Genomic DNA, 17,839 nt, shown 5'->3' with positions numbered 1-17,839 from the left:
CATTTATTGCTTGAAGCCAGCTATGCCAGAATCATACATTGAGCTGCACATGTATGTTCAAGCAAACACGTAAATTTGTTTTATTGCAAAAAAAAAAAAAAAAAGTGCAGCTTTCCTCTTCTGCAATAAAGAATTAGCTGATTGCAATTTATGTTTAGCTTTAACCTTTACCTAAACTAAGTGTATTTTTTATATTTACAAGAATAGGTATTTGTATGTTCTCTTGATCATGATTTGCTACATAACTTTACTTTGTTTCTGCAACGACTCTTTCTGTTAACACCCAACCAGGCCTTTTGATGCAGAAGGGACGGGTGATATTCCTTCTGCAAAAAAATAGAGCATTATCTGCCTGATCACAGTTTTTTTCCTGCACTCAGTTGCAAGTTCCACCATCTTCATCTGATCCTCTTCCAGATCTTTGGCCAGGTATGTATGCAGGGGTTTGTTCAGTCCTTGCAGCCCCAGGGGATGTTGGGTTAAACTGGCATATCCCTACTATAAAGAAAGTGATTGCAAACAGAAAACCAAGTATGTTTTATTGTAGAATGACACTGTCTGTCTCTCTTGCAATAAAAATGTTGCCTTCTTGCAGTTTAATTGTGGAACTATAGATCTGCTTTAATGTCGAGGCCAAGACTCAATAGCAGCAGAACAATCCACAATTAGTTGGAATACAGATGTAAAAGAGGGGCATTCTTATAACCTGGTACCCCCCTTAAAAAAAAATGGTCATTGATAAACCATTGTATGCTGTTCATTTCAGACATTCAGGTGAAAAGCGCTGAAAGTTTTAGCCAGGTTTCACTGGAACCGTTAAGTGAAAAGATGACGAAGAATGCTTTTTAAATCCTGGCAAGCGCAACAGATGGAAACTTCCACCCAGCCCTTCTCCGAACATAAACAGAAAATTGGAGCTGGGATTTTAAGACTCATTTACAGTAGCTAAACAAAGTGGCCCAAACACATGGAACAAAAAACAGATTCTGCATATATATATAGCATTTACGTTTTTTTGTTTAACCAGGGGTGGTACAGTTTGTTAAGTATAGCCCACGCTGGAACAAACAAGGCAGAGCTACCAATGTGTTCAGCTACCAATTAAATCTGAATGGTTAAAATACATTCTGTATTGTTCAACGTACACTACATTTGGCCCAAATTACGAAAACAAACCAACTATACAAAATAAAGCTTAAAAGGCAACATAATTGCCTGGTTAAAATGATTTGTATCCCTATATAATACAGTAAAACATGTTTTTATACAAGATATCAGAGTTTACCACATCCAGTTAAAAGCATATGGGTAGAGAAAAGTGAAAACCTATGTTGGGTTTTTATTTAGACATCTGGGTACCATTAAGGTAATTCCCCTTCACTTCCTGTTCATGAGCTCAACAGCAAGTTAGAAGAAATTCCTCAAGTTAGGGGAACTCATCCTAAAAAGTAGATCGTTAAACATGAGTTTCTCTTTGAATTATTTCCCTTCCCTCCTGTTCTGGAGAACTCTAAAACACTGAATTTCCTCCAACTTTACTACTTGGTGACGATGATCACCTTATATATATAGGGGCGGAATCCCCCCAATAGGAACACAGGATTCAATAAAAACTTCACAGATTGTCTAACCTTTGGGTGTGCAAAATAGGGTCTGTGAGCCACCAGAAACAGGGCTCCCAATTTCAACCAGGCCACCAGCATTACGTTATTCATTAATATACTGTTATATTATTAGCATACTGGCCGAGAAGCTGGCATCAGAGGAGGAGACAGGCCTTCTAATAAGTCTTGAAGACTGGTGCAAAAACGCAAGGAAATGGACTGCTGCTCCACAAGTTGGAGCCATTAAATTGAACATGATCTTCCCCCATGAGCTCGCCCTTTTAACTCACCTCTGCTGATGCCTTTCAATTGGAATTATTTTGCCTTTTACCGCCCAGTCCAAACCCACAGCCCCCCCCCCCCCCCCCCCCCCTATCTACGTACCAACCCAAAAAAGAAAAGGATGAAACGTTCTAATTTCTGTGGGCTACTTTAGATAAATTTAGGTCTGCCAAGTAAAAATATATTACACTATACATCTGGAATATGCCACATTTCTACTTGCTATGTCCACCATGATTTAAAGGATACAAAGTTTTAGGAATAAATATACTTGCTGGTCATGGAGGAATATTCATCTTTATGCTAGGAAGTGACAAAAGACACTTTCAGATGCTTATAAACACACATATCATTTTTATTTTTCTTTCTACCTTCTGGATGACCTCCCCCTATACATTATAATCCTTATACTGACCCCACCTCGGTCCCTCATCCACACAATCCTTTTACAACAGCTGTATCAGCAGACGGCAAGAATCTGATTATAATATCAAGTAACATACACAAAAACTATATATCACACAAAACCAAGATTTTGTATTTTTACTTCTGTTTAGTGAAAATGTACTGACTGGGTATTATTAAGAACATGTACCATGGTAGTGAAATAAAAAAAAAAAAGAAATGACCTTGGAGTTCCATGCCCTGTATAGGCACCCATCCTGCATCTTTCCAGCGGTATAAAAGGCACAGAACTGTATTTCCCGATATCATTTCACAAGGGGGGTTTGGCCACAATCCCATACATCTTCCTCGCACAGCATTACCTCACAAGACGATGTGGTAGCCGGTGATCTCATAGCAAAACCTGCCCAGCAACCCATCCTCGTCTCTGAGATGAAGCAGATTTAATGAGGGGAAACAAATGCTCAGCTCAAGGGTTTAGATTTATCTCAAATGTAAACCCTTCTGTAGGCCATTGTGAGAATGATAAATATTAGGGCCAACTGTTTACAAAATTACACATGCCAAAAAATCTCTACAAAGACTCCAGTCAGGGCACAGTTCTGTCTATTTAACTTTGCTTATTGAGAAACTGGCGGTTAAAAAAAATTACAGATTTCTTTGTAAATGCAAGTTAGAAGAAAACGCTTTATTAATGGATAACTGTAGCAAGTTATTTTCAGTCTGAAGATGATGCGGAATAAGCAGGACACAACACAATACCTACAAGCAATGCTACAGGGCATCAGCCGGTCATAACTACATGTGCACTTATGTGACCATTTTCATTCCGGTGTATTTGCTTTGTGAATAAAACCAATTGGCTGCGTTGAGAAGAGCAACAAGGAAAGTCCTTGAGAATGCAAGCAAGTTTGAGAATGGACAAATGTCATTGAGACATGTGAAATTACCAATGAAGTAAAGGTTTTTATGTGTAGTTTTTAAAAGTACTGGGTAGAAGCAAGTGCTAATCTCACTTGTTTTTTCACCGTTTTTTCACGGATGATTCCCTTATGCGGTTCCAGTTCCAATGATTGGATCAGCCTTTCGAGACCTTTTAATATGGGGGAACCATTGAAATATGTTTCAGGTTTTAGAGAACCCCTTCTATAAATGACTATATTCACAGCTCACAGTATATTAGTGGTGGTGGCCAGTGGAAAGAACGTCATCCTTACAGAAAGCCAAAAAATTATTGTGTCAGTTGTACCGAAAAGGTCATTGTTCAAGGAACCCCTAGCAACCCCTGGAGGAACTATGGTGAGGAAACTCAGGATTACTCAGTCACAGATCTTATTGTGCATTCTGAGCACAGTTTTAATAACAATATTTCCCTTTACTTTTGTCCAAGTGGTCAGCATGACACTGATGTATATTAAATTTACCATCTTCTCTATCCACATCTATTCCTTCGGAAAATCCAACAGGTTCTGAGAATGGCAACAAATTCTGTAGAGTAGCCGTTCTTAAACATGGTTCCGTGGGTGTCTTGAGAGGTTAACAAGGATTCCTTGATCTGTGGCTGACCGACTGGCCCCCCATTTGATGTCTTCAAAGTTTTGGGCCCAATAACATTTGGTAGAACCAGCTGCCCGACCCTAATAAAGTTCATAGGAATTTAAAAAATTGTTGTAATTCTAGCAAACAATATTCTTTCACCAGCTACTAATTTTGTGGCCTTTTTATTTTTTTTAATTTTTTTATTAACCACCCAAACATTGTTTTTTAGAAGGGGTTTAAATAGACCTGAAATGTTTTGAAGGGTTCCTTGAGAATAAAAAGGTTGGGAAAGGCTACTTTAGGGTATTAAATGACAAACACATTGCAAGGAAGGAAAGCAGGATGATCTCCACGCAGGGCTGTTCCCATTGGCAAGGCAGGATATGAGGAAAATCTCAGTGACCCCAGCAGATGTCTCCACGTTTATCATTCTGCATGGACATAGAACAAAAAGGCAGCCAATCAAATGTAATTGTAGTCACATCAATTAGGCAAAGGTTTCTGATAATTACTATGCATTCTTGTCCTTGCATTGCTGAATTATCCTGCATAACTTCATTACTGATAATGCTATCTGTCTGGGTTTTTGGCTTTGTCATTTTACAAACAATGCAAAGAAAAGTGGTTCAGTAACACATTTTTTCTTCTCCCACATTCTCGTCTCAGAGAAATCTGAACAAAAGAAGCTAAATAACAGGACTGTTACTGGGGTTGAAATGATGATTTTTTTTGCCTCGTCAGCCCCTGCTGCTCTTTAAAGATTAATTCCCACGTAGCAACATAGCAAGTGCAATTACATGGCCGTGCTTAGGTGTAGCTTACAGTCATTATGCTGGGAAGCCGAGATTTCTTCTCCCTGTGGGAATGTTTTAGAGAAGCCTGGTATAACCCTTAACAGTACCGTGCCTATGACAGGCTGATTCCTAAATGAGAATTCCAGCCACATTACAACAATTCTGAATAAATACGTTGCATAAATAACTGTTTACAGCTGAGGTTTGGATGATAAAAATAATTCAACCCCATACCAGATTACAGAACCAAGACCTGTTCTTTGGCAATAATCAAGCCCTGGAGGCAGCCACCAATCTAGTATTATGCTTTCCATGCACTGCCATGCCCAGGGTTTAATTACCCACAAGGACATTATGTGAAGTATGTTCCCCTTGCAAGTTTATAGGCGTAGTCTGGTCACTTGCTACTGCAAAAACTGGTCAAAATTTGTTTCTACTTACCAAGTACTTAATATACTAAGTACTTCCCCGACTCCACCATGCCCAAAGCCAAGCCCTTGCAAAGTAAAGGGAAGACTTGGGCACAACATAATTCTACATCAAGCAAGTTACCAACTGCCCAAAGGGTAGTTACATGGGAGTTGCCACTTATTTTGAAGGTGCATACTCCGAGTCTTCCTTTATCACTAATGATTATAAGGTGAGTCAGACACACACATACATACATACACACTTGTTCCAGGTAAGTGACTCACCAGTATTGTGAGGAAAAAATCAGCACTGATACATTTAGATAAAGGATTGTCCCCATGGAAAATACACAAAGGTGTCACAACACTGCCCAATTATCACAAGTAATGTTCACATTTTCCCCAGATATTGGCACCAGGATTTGGGCTCTCGGTCAGCAGATGAATCCAGAACTTAAATTGATATTTTGTGGTAACAGCTAGGTTTTTTAAGCATTTGCAAAGAACCCATCTAAAAGCCATTTTACTTTTAACTCCACTGCATCCAGGATGGATTTGTATTCTACTACAATTCTGACTCAACAGTTGCCACTTTAAATTTAAAATAAAAAAAAATTGAATACAAAATCATAACTGCACAAGGAAAATCTAACCTTAGTTAACAAACTCGTTAATTTTGCACTGAATTGAGATCTACTGAAAGATGAAACTAAAATATGACAAAACTATATTGCAAGTTTATTTTTTTACATTAGATACTAAACAAACTTTACTCCTCTGCTGGCAGCATTCACAGCACTGATATGGCTATGTATTTGCAAACTAAAATCACATACGTTCTGCATTATATAAGCATTTCCAAAGTCAGATAAAAATGAAATAGATTACACACAAAGGACATCAGGAACAGTGCATAATCCACTAAGGAAAAGCACCACAGTCCAAGCTCACATGTGCCAATCAACAACAGCAGAGCCCCTGAAAATAACACGAAGCCAGATCCCTATTTAATGTACAGCGCTGTGTAATATGTTGGCAATATATAAATCCTGTTTTTTTATTAAAATAATAATCCCCTGTGAAAACAAGGGGGGACAGAAATATGTAGAGACATAGAAGGAATGAATGTATAGTAAACATAATTTAGAATTGTATCAATCCAATTCTATATTCTAGATTAATGAGAACCCCAACTCCAACTAAGTAGAAGATTTGCTTTTCCAACCTGAATCCAAAAGAGGTAAGTTCACATATGGCATATGGGTACAACTTAAGGACATGTGCAACCCAGCTGCAATACTGAATATCAGGTCAGGAGACCTTGAAGGCCCCATGCCATTATTAGACAATTATATCGACACCAGAACACTTTAATTACAGCTACATCACTTTTGTAATCACAAGCAATCATGCAAAAAAGACCTCAGATGTAGTGAACAGCTAGCATATGGTTGGGAAGTAACAAACAGCTAGTCTATTGTTTAGGACAATGTGCAGGAAAATGTCTGGCAGGTTAAACCAATCTTTTGGAAAAACTGTGCAATGCATGAAAAAGGATTTTTTTTCCCTCTGCTAAATAAAATTCACAATGGAAAAAAAACATCACTGTTGTAGCTGGGAGCATTCAGTTTTAAAGGGGCTTAGAGCAACTTCATGATAATTTCTGCAGTAATCTGTAGGAAATTTTCAGCAAATGGAATCAAATCATAGACCTGGAAGGCCCAACTACCACATCCGTAGCAGAAACACGTGAGAGACATTATTTGCACCTCTTGCCAAAGCAGCAGAAAACACTTAGGATGCTGTCAGTGGAAATTCCCTTCGTTTCTGACGCACCTGTACAAGAAGTTGTGTTTGGCCCCTCGGCACTAGTTAAAAGATTTGATATATTCTATGACATCAGAAGAGTTTGGCAACAGAGGAACATTTATTTCCACACTGACAAGAAAACCAATGTATTACAAAGCTGACCCCTGCCAATCAAGAGTTTGGAGCCGCATCTGTGCTAACCTCCAGGCAATCTTTAGGTTGGTTTGCTTTTTTTAAACAAAAGTTCAAGCCTGTACACAATAGATATCCGTTACCGGAAATTATCTTTCAGCGCTGGTCATTTCTATGAGAAGGGCAAAGGAGTGGGTAGACCATCAATCGTTCAATCTAGTGCAGTGTCTAACCCAGAATTTATTTGTAAGCTGGGTGGGAAGAAGCTTTAGGTGGGTGACAGCCTCTGTATTGTGACCCATCTCTTCAGTAACCACCCAAACACAGCCAACTGGTTACTAAAAAGAGCCGGCTGGTGCACCTGGCTAAAAAGGGCTGGGGAGAACACTGTAGAGTGTATGTAGTTTTACTTGGAAGGCCAATAAACCTTCCCAGTCCACTTCCGTTTGTTATACCAGTGTGCTAGGATGTCACTTACAGAACAATTGCAGTCCATCAGGTTAGTCATTTGGTTCCAGCAGAACCAGTAGCTAAGTATTTGTGATTCTATACTTCAAGGAAAGGTAAAGACTTCATCATTGCCCTATTGCCTACAGTAATAAAAGTTAATTATGATAAGCCCAGATATGTCAAATACATGTTTTATGTGCACGGGTGGTTACATGCATGTGTTGGACTTCACGTAGTATTAGAAGTTGTGTCAAAAAGTCTAAAAATGACCAAACCAGTGTAAATGATCAGCTTGTGGAAAAACCCTTCCCTATAATCTTCCTATATTTACTCTTGATCAAACCTACATGTAAATCTATACACATTGCTGCTGAACGAAAGATAATGAATTATACAACACAAGATATATGCAAGACTTAAGCTCTTGCTCGCCTACAGAAAAAGCTTTAAAAAGCGATCGGCAGTGGCAGGTTTGACACTGCAACATGCATGCAGATAAGAAGCAAAAAGACAGTAACTGGGAAAACCCTACAGTTAAATAAAAATTTAAGCAAACGCAACCAGCATCGCAGGAAGTGAGATTGCTGCGGTGAGGGTTGATGCTATCCTAAGGGGAGGTGCAGCGGGGTCGGGTCATTACACAATGTTCTGGTGTCCACAAACTGAAATAATCCATCATATGTTTATTCTAACATTAAAGTAGTACTCTTGTAGACAGGGATATTTATGCAGAATGTAAACTTTTGTATAAGTCGTGGTTTCTCAACAAGGTTTCCCCCCAAGCTGTGGTTGTCCTCCAATTTGATGATTCTAGCATAGATGACTGCTGCGGATCCACCAGGACAGTTGACGGAACGATGAACAACGAGAGCTGTACACACGGCAGATTTTCATTCGCTATCAGCCCTGAAACGATTATCGGAATAGGAATCATCTGACCTGTGTAGGTAGCTTAAGCCTTCCTGCTCATAGGCATTGCTAGGCCTTCACACCAGGGTCAGTGACATTGCATTGGTTGAGAATATGGTTTTTATTGGCGAGTTGAATTGCATTACAGAAGCCAAGATCATCAATTATTATGAATAAGGAAACTCCCCATTAACAGACCTACTTCCAAGATAGGATAAAGGGTACCCAGTGACTCACCCTTCATTTTATGTCATGTGATTTTTTGTCAACCTTCGATCACATGACACATCACAATCGGAGAGTTTCATTTCCTAGCAGTGTGCACATGTAATATAAGTAGGTCTATAAGGGGAATCTTGGTCATAAGTGATTACAGTTTTGCTTAGTAACCATAATACAAAGTTTTCTAGCAGAAACGAAACAGGAAAATAAGCCGGTCTTAAGAAATGTCTGAATTTTGTGTTCCAGACACAACACAGACAAAGCAGTAAAAAGATCTACCAAAAGTATATTACCTAACATGTTAGTTTATTATTTCTTAGGGCTTAAGCTCTCTTATACTCTAAAGAGATGCAGCCAAGCTGGAAGAGTGTGCAGGTACAAAGCTTTACCATCTCCACTTCAAACAGGTTAGAATAATGAAGACGAGTGTGAGATTCCTCCAGCAGAAGGGATTACACCCACATATACATTACCACAGGTGTGTGTTTAGGAATGAACTTGACAGCCGAAACATAAAAGGGGCTAAAATAAAAAATGATATATGTCAAGTGGGAGTAAGAAGACAAAGAGTAAACATAACACAGCAGTGTATAAACAAAACATATGTATATAATCCATGATCCGACAGATCTGGAATGCCATAATGGTGTGAAAGGTGAAGGAAAGAAAGCAAAACTGTACAAGTGGCGGTGCTTTAAAATAATGGATTTTTTTTTTATTAATATTACTTTTTTTTATTACTTATTGGTGCATATATGTAAAAAGGCTAAAACATTGAAACCATTGGCAGGTTATGTAAAGAACATTTTCTTGATACAAAGGTACTGATCATGGGCTGTGATACATTAGAAAGCAATTGCAGTGTCCATTTTTAAAGCTGGTGTGTTGGAAGCAGGAAAAACAAAGTATAATTATCTCTGAGACTTGGACAAGGGACAAATTGTGATGACTTGAAGACTGCATCAGATAATATGCAAAATGGCATTTTTTTGTTTAAATCAATTACCCCGGCAGGCAAGGAGTAGTTTGTGCCTACAAAAAGTGGCCCATGGAAGAACAACCAGTGAACCCCCCATTGTGTGATACTTCCACCAACTCTTAAATTGTAAGCTCTTCAGGGCAGGGTCCTCTCCTCCTCCTGTGTCACTGTTTGTACATGTCTGTCATTTGCAACCCCTATTTATTATTACAGCGCTGCATATTATGTTGGAGCTATGTAAATACTGTTTATTAATAATAACTGTCAGCACCCAAGGCTTACTGGTACAGATGGGAAAGTTATCCCATCTGACCTAGTCGCATTGAAGAGATACTGCAAAACAAACGGCTGAAAAACTTAATGCTGGTCAAAAAAAAAATTTTTTAAGGAATTTGGCATTTTTTTAAGGAATTAAGGCACTTAAGGAATCTGCTGCTAACACCTTGGTGCCAGATACCACAGGGCACCTTTAGAAGTTTTGTGGAGTCCACACCTGAACACGTCAGAGTTGTTTAGCAACATGGAATCGCCACCAAGCTAAATATCTGCTGCTACATACAGCTGCCCTAGAAGTGAAAATGAATATAACTAACACGGTATAAAAAGGTTTCAATATAGACAACGCAATGATAACATGATAGGGGCTCAGCAGCATTTGACAATACTGAAGTTCGGGTTGATAAAATCTACTACTGACGTACCTACCTCATATAAATTAAACATTTGTTTCCACTGGGGAAACTGTAATTAAATCTAAAGGTAACTGGAGCTTTCAAATGAAACGGATTAGACTGAAAAAACAAATGGCTAAGGCTGCACTATTGTAATAGGACAATTGCAAGTTTTCCTACAGACGGTGACAATTCCTTGCAACCTGTATGAACGAACAATGATTGCTGGTAGAAGCACAAAGAGGCACCGGAATGACTGCTCGTTACACGGAGGGGACTGGAGCACTCTGTGAGGAGCAACAAACAAATAATGGTGAATATACACAAAGCAGAAAGTTCAATCATCTACTAGACCAACTAACATCACTTCAGTCTGAGGCCACCAAAAACAATATCTGTTATATTGCCAATTCTCTTTTTTTTTACATTGACTGTCCATTGAGTTAGGTGCTAGATGAGTGTGTTGGTGAATTCATTTTTTATTGCTAGACAGCACTTTGAAAGAACCTTACCAACATTAGGATAAGTAGGCACAATAGAGGCCCATTGTGAAACTGAATACGTTACTACAAACACATTACCATCCAGCTCATCATGTATTAGCATGCGTTGCATTAGGTTAGTCCAATCCACAACACCTTCTGTACACCTAGGAAACTTGCGTGTGGTAAGGTAACATACTATAACAATGCATTAAAGGCTGCCAATTATCATAAATGGGCTGTCAATACATGACAACCAGAAATGTTACACAACATATCGCACCAGCTATCTGTGTACTGTGGTGAGCTGCAATGTATGAGCATTGGGGTTTTCAATAAAAAAAAAAAGTTTTTGTCATTTTGAGTTCACCTCTTATACTTTTTTTTTTTTTTTTAATACCTGATGATCCTGACACTAGATCCCCCACCACCACCATCCCCAATTCCTACAAAGATAGCCAATGCTGTTTTGCAGCAGAGGAATGGAGGTCCCCTGACATGGAAGCAGTGCTGTCACAATATCTGGATAGCAGATACAGGCAAGTATAAGTTCTAGTTTTCATTGTGGTTACATTTTACCTATCCAGCAAAAGTACCTATACTGGTCGTTAAGAAGTCATTTTGGACAACAGAATGGAAACTCTGCCCTACAGTCACCCGCAATCACACCACAGTTACAAAGTGAAGTCAAATCAAAGAGGAGCAAATAAACTAAAGTGGGTAATAAAGTTAACACCAAGCAACCTGTACTGCCTAAAGGTGCGTACACACTTCCAATTTTTATCGTTCCAATCGAACGACGAACGATCGATTGGGCAAAAAATCGTTCGTAAAAAAGTAACCAACGACGCCGACGAACGAGGAAAATCGCTGGAAACGAACGACCGGACCGACGGATCGGATTGGACGACGATCGTTGAACATCGTTCGTGTGTACGGTCGTTCGTTGATCGTCCATGGTCTGAGCATGCGTGATGAACGAACGTCCGTTCACTTTCCTGTCGTGCACATAGTTCCTCTATCGCTCAAACGATCGTATCTATTGTGTGTACAATATCTACGGACGATCGTGTCGTTAACTCTATGTGCAGGATCGGTGCTATACGATCGTTCATATATATCGTGCATGAACGTTCGTCGTTCGTTTTCCAACGATAATAATTGGAAGTGTGTACGTAGCTTAAGAGCAAACACCCCACTCTCACTTTTTTTGAAAAGGAGCTCATTAGCTTATCAGCAGATGAGATAATTTGCAAATCAATAGAAAACTGCCTGTGTTATATATAGCAACCAATTACATGTAGATACTGACAGGGAAAGTAAATAACGGCTTTAGATATGAACAAAGCATAGGAGGCCCAAGTCACTAAGCTATAAACGAAAGTGGTATTTGCCATACCCGCTAACCCTAAATCTTATCTCTCATTTGCAGTAACCAACTTCTTCAGTAAAAAGTTTCTTATCACTAAAAACGTTTTTTCTTCATTAAAAGACTAAGTGAAACTTTATGTACACTTTCTCTTTTTTATAAATACAGACCCCAAGTATGGTAAATATAGAAACGTGATAAATACATTATTATTGACCTCAGTCTGAAAAGCCTGAGTTTATAAAATATTTCTAGAACATATTTATGGAAATGAGTGTGAAGGAAAACAGCAATGTTGTCAGAGGTCATAAACTTTCACTTTATAACCAATACTAAAACCTAACAAGTTTTCATTTGTACTGAAAGTTAAAAACGAATACAGGTAGGCCCCGGGTTACATAAGATATAGGGACTGTAGGTTTGTTCTTAAATTGAATTTGTATGTAAGTCAGAACAGGTACATTATTTTAATAAATGCAATTAGAAGAGATGTTTGTCTCAACATACTATTAGGCAGCATGATGTCAGTTACTGTATAAGCAATTAAACAAAAAAAACTTTTTATGAAGCCTTTATATTTATTAACTTCTGGAGCAAGGTGTGCTTTGATATGCAAAAAGAAACAACTGCAGAGTCTGTGCTGGTCATTAAAGAGTTTGTATCTAGGAGTCGTCCGTATGTCAGATGTCCTTAACTCGGGGACTACCTGTACTTGGAGTTTAAAATGTTCACTGTGGACTAATTATTACAACACCCAGAGGAGTCTAATCGAATTTAGTAAACCAGGAACAAAAAATATATATTATTTCACATTATATATATATATATATATATATACACACACACATATATATGATGCAGCCAAAAAAAAAAAAGAAAACTGCAAAAGTGCAAAAGTGCAAAGTGTAAATGCAAAGTGTAAATGTAGTGTAAATGTCTCCAACACACAAAATATATATTACATACAATATATCTAGCTTCCAGGAACTTGTATAAAACTTTATTTTATATTACTTTTTTGACTGTGCATGGTAAGGATAATGCATGAAATGGTAAAAAAAAAAATAGTAAAGGTAACCTTCATGACAACTTAGAAAATTACTTTAGAAAAGACAGATATAAATTGATATATTGTTGTAGCCCCAAGATCAACACAAGCTTTTACTTTCAAGGTGGCTACCTAATAAAAAAAAAAAAATATGATTCTACATATCATTAGGAGGTCAGACTAGTGGCTTCTAAATCAGAGTAAAGTCCATTCATTTACTTGTCTGTGGTTACATAAATTACAAGGAAATAAACACAAACTGCCTGAGTTATCTCCGATACACATTAATTGCCAATCAGATAATAAGAAGTAATATTTTAAGCTGTGAGTGACCATGGCATCCCAGGAATTGTTAGGGCAATGGTAACGGTTCACAGACACCAACAACCATTTGTCCAGTTGTGACATCTATACAAACAATGAGAAGCCAGCAGATGCTTTGTGCGGCTCACAACCATAACAACATATGGACAAATAACTTTCACTGTTAGCGGCTTGTAACACCACCGTAACCTATTACTGTAACACAGCGCCAAAGCCAACCAGGGTCATTCGGATAGATCTCAGTCCTTGGTCAGATAAAATATTTGGGTGAAAAGCACACAATATTTATTACTTGCTAACCCACAACCACAAAAGAATAAAACATCACTAACAGTTGTGTGCTGGTTCTACACAGGTCCTGGTCATTAAGACCTAGGTGTCATTTAACGTAACAAGTCTTTCAGCTTTGGATCTAGTTCTTAGACAAAGACATGGGCTGATCGCCACGTCTGCCAGGCACCAGTGCCAAAGTAGATGGGTATCTGCGTCAAACTTGTGGCAGAGCTGTAGGGATCACGTCAGAGCTAGGGGAGCATGAACGCTCACTACCAAAGCAATGAGCACCACATCCAAGAACTTGAAATAACTATGGGCACCACCCCTGCCACAGCTACAAGTTTGTAAACCCTACTGGCAATGCTATTGGCAGCAGACCCTGGCACAGCTTTAGGAGTAGGTATGTCCCCTGCCACACCTATGGGCACCATATCTGATAACATATGCAGATAAAAGGAGCATGTGCACCAATGCTAATGGCACCATGTCTGACAACCTGCCAGAATTTTGGGATATGGAAAACTCCCTGACAAAGCTACGGGCACCATACCTGAGACCATGCAACAAATATTGGAACCACAGTAAAGTTCCATGCCATAGCTCCTGCACCACATATGACTCTACTTGCCACAGCCATGGGCACTGCAGCAGTAATGGGCACTGCATCTAAGTCTTTTTGGCATAGCTATGGAAACCACATCAGCAATGGGCACCACATCCAGGACTTTTTGGCACAGCTATGGGCATCACAAATGACCCTCCCGGTCACAGCAATGGGCACCAAATCTGAATCTTATTGGCACAGTCATGGGCACCACAATTACCCTCTATGCCAGAGCAGTGGGCACCACATCTAAGTCTTCTTGGCACAGCTATGGAAACTGCATCAGCAATGGGCACCACATCTAAAACTTTTTGGCACAGCTATGGTCACCACAAGTGACCCTCCCTGCTACAGCAATGGGCAGCACATCTAAGTCTTCTTGGCACAGTTATGGGCACCATATTTTACTCCCTTTAGTGACAATGTTAATCCTCCTCACAGTACGCAGGCACAGCTATCCGATGCCCTTTGCCCTGGCACCTGGGCACAAGTTCCCACCATATGCCATGGCAGATGTTCACCAGTGTCAAACTTCAGCCCCATGTTCCGGGCACCAGATGTCACCCCCACCAGGTCTCCTCTGCCACCGGGCCACCAGAATCATTCTCCAGCCCAGACAGCAGCTGTCTCCCTGCGACCACCCTCAGCACTGGCCCCGGGAGGTGTCAGTCCAGGCTGCCTCCCCCACCCCAGACATTAAAGCCCCCAATACCAGAGCCCCCGCACCCCTCCAGCCTCCTACCTTCAATCCGGCTCCACGGGCGTAATCCTTAGACAAGCCAAAACCAAAACAGGCCAGCCCGGTATTAATCATCCACCTTCTACACCGGACCCCAGGGCCGCCGTCTGAGCCATCAGAGAAGCGGAAGTGAGAAAAGGGTGCGGGAGGGGGGAGCAGGGAGGGACGCGCGCTCCCGTTCAAAAGTCGCAAGTACGCGGAAAAAAAAAGCCACAGCAGGATGGAACGACGTCATGCGCGAGCACGGCCCCCGGCAACTGCTGCGGAACAACTGTGCGCGAGCACGTCGTGATGTCCGGGAGCGCGCATTGGTTACCCTGACGTCAGTCTGATATCCTGTGGGCGACGTGCTGCAGCACTCCTGTATTTTTTGTATACAGTCATTAGGGGATGGTAGAGGATGGAAGCCTAAAACATATGGAAGGGCTGCCAGCACAGGCTGTACCACAAACTGCTGCTTTAATTTCAGGGACTGTAAGTCCCAGTGTGTATGTACAGCAGTATTTCTCCACCAGGGTTCCATGGAATCCAAGGGTTCTTCCAGAGGTTGCTATGGGTCCTGGGTCTACATGGACGTTTGTAAAATTTATAAGCGTTTTAAAGCTTGGCTTTAAAACATTGGAAAATATCTATGCTGCTTTTTCACGGGTTTGTGTTTCAAGTGCTTATAAATGTGGGGAAACGCCCTATTGAACTCAATGGGAGGGATTATCCGAATTTATCCGTGTTTTTGGCGTTTTCCAGAGTTAAACCCACGTTAAAATTTTTTAAACGTTGCAAGTTCTAGATATTGCTCATAAACGTGCCTCAAGGAAACGTCCTGGTGTAGATTAGCCCATTGGAATTTCAAACATGGGCTTGGGTTAAACGCTGGGGAAAACATCCGTGTAGAAAGCCTTAAAGCGGAACTAAACAAAAAAATGACACCTTTAAACATTTCTGTCTGTATTTATGTCTAAAAGCGGTACATTGTCTTTCATGAAAATTAATTTTACATTGTAGGCCTGTAAGTCTTAAGTATACCTCACCAAAATACGTCCAATGTTTAATATTATTCTTTAAATAAAAAAAGTAATATAACTGTACAGTAGCATATATAATATAATGATTACTTTGTATTGGATTCAATACAGTTATTTGTATTGAATCCAATACAAAATATTTTGAAATTCCCGCCACTCCCCAACGTCACCAGGAAATCCCGGGGAACGGATCGAAGGAAGAGGACGCGGTCAGAGGATAGGAGGACACCGATGGGACCAGGTAAGTCTTTATTTTTTTAGCTACCGCTATCAGCTGTTCTTCTTAACCCCAAGCCACACTCGGGGGTTACCGCTCAGGAGGTTAATCCTGCAAGTCCCTCGATGGCGCTGGTCCTTCCTGTGATCCAGTCCTGCGTCGTCCTGGAATTCCTCTTCGTCCCAGCGCTTAAGCATTGGGCACTGCCATATTCATTCTTCACTTCCTTCTTCTTCTTGGCGCATCACCCAGTCTTGCACTGATTGGGTGATATACCCACTGAAGAGGAAGAGAGAAGAAAAAAGAGAACCAAGCTCACTGCGCATGTGTGATATCCCCATCTCTTTCCCTTAATAGGAAAAAATGCCCCTTCTGCACATGCCTGAGAATAAGGCATAGACAGAAGGAGCACCCAGAGCCTTCCGGGTTGCTTGACATAGGTATCCCGGGAGGCTCTGGGCTCCAATTCAGTCTTGATCACCTTTTAACAAAATTAACATTTTTGCTTTACATATAAGGGTTGTCTACCTTTTTATGTAAAGTGAAAATGTTGAGTTTAGGTATGCTTTAAACAATGAGCAATTTGCTCTTCTTAGGTCATGTTAGGTGACACTAATGAACAATTTGACAATCTATAATAATGACATTCTTCCCACTGGCTAGCAATGTGAGAGGCATTCTTCCTACTGCCCACCATACTAATATACTGTGAGCTGGATATAGTAAATATAACGGGGTTTCCCTGAAGACCTGAAAGTTATTTCAAGGGTTCCCCAGGTTAAAAAGGATGAGATACACTGCTCTACAGAATACATTTGGACTGCAGAGGATTATGGCTGTGCATTAATCACAAATATTAAAAGAAACAATAGTTACTGAGCTGTCAGGGACCAGACAAACAAGGCCTGAGATGACAGCTTTCTGTATGAATCGCTAGCGATGAGCAGCTTCGCCGACTCTCATTTGCTTCTTCTGTTTAGCCACACCTACATAAATGCGCAGGACTTCATTCCACAGAGATCCTGAAGAGAAAAGTACAGAAAGGACATTGGGGTCTATTTATAAAGCAGTGAATCTAACATTCCCTGAAACAATCCATAGAAAAGATTCAGACACTGTTATTGAAACACATGGATTTGGAAGATTTTCCACCAGGGAATGTTTCAATGATTGTTAAATATTTAGGTTGACCCTTATGTGAGTCCATAGTCATGTCACTAGCTGTCCGTCAAAGCAGCTCACAATCTAATGTCCCTACCATAGTCATTAGAACAGACTAAGGACATTTTTTGGGTGGGAAACCAATGACCTAACTGCATGTTGGGCAACACAGTGGCTCAGTGGTTAGCACTCCGGCCTTTGCAGTGCTAGGTTCCAGGTTTGAATCTTGGCCAGGACACTGCATGGAGTTTGCAGGTTCTCCCTGTGTTTGTGTGGGTTTTCTCTGGGTACTCCAGTTTCCTCCCACATTCTAAAAACAGTTAATTGGCTTCCACCCAAAGCTGACCTTAGACTGTGGTAATGACATATGACTATGGTAGGGACATTACAT

The 17,839-nt window shown here is 40.2% G+C and overlaps 1 protein-coding gene across 1 annotated transcript in view; it reads right to left on the bottom strand.

Moving 5' to 3' along the window:
• RNF19A (ring finger protein 19A, RBR E3 ubiquitin protein ligase) overlaps positions 1-15,208 on the bottom strand; it is a 73,427-nt gene extending 58,219 nt beyond the window's left edge. The window contains exon 1 of the mRNA XM_072410833.1: positions 15,052-15,208. The gene's annotated coding sequence lies outside the window, so the exon portion shown is untranslated. The remainder of the gene's footprint in view (positions 1-15,051) is intronic.
• Positions 15,209-17,839: the final 2,631 nt, after the last annotated feature.

This window comes from Pyxicephalus adspersus, chromosome 5, assembly GCF_032062135.1.
Source record: "Pyxicephalus adspersus chromosome 5, UCB_Pads_2.0, whole genome shotgun sequence".
NCBI classification, from domain to species: domain Eukaryota; kingdom Metazoa; phylum Chordata; class Amphibia; order Anura; family Pyxicephalidae; genus Pyxicephalus; species Pyxicephalus adspersus.
Note: the sequence above shows the minus strand (reverse complement) of the source record. Positions and strands in the feature narration are given on the sequence as shown.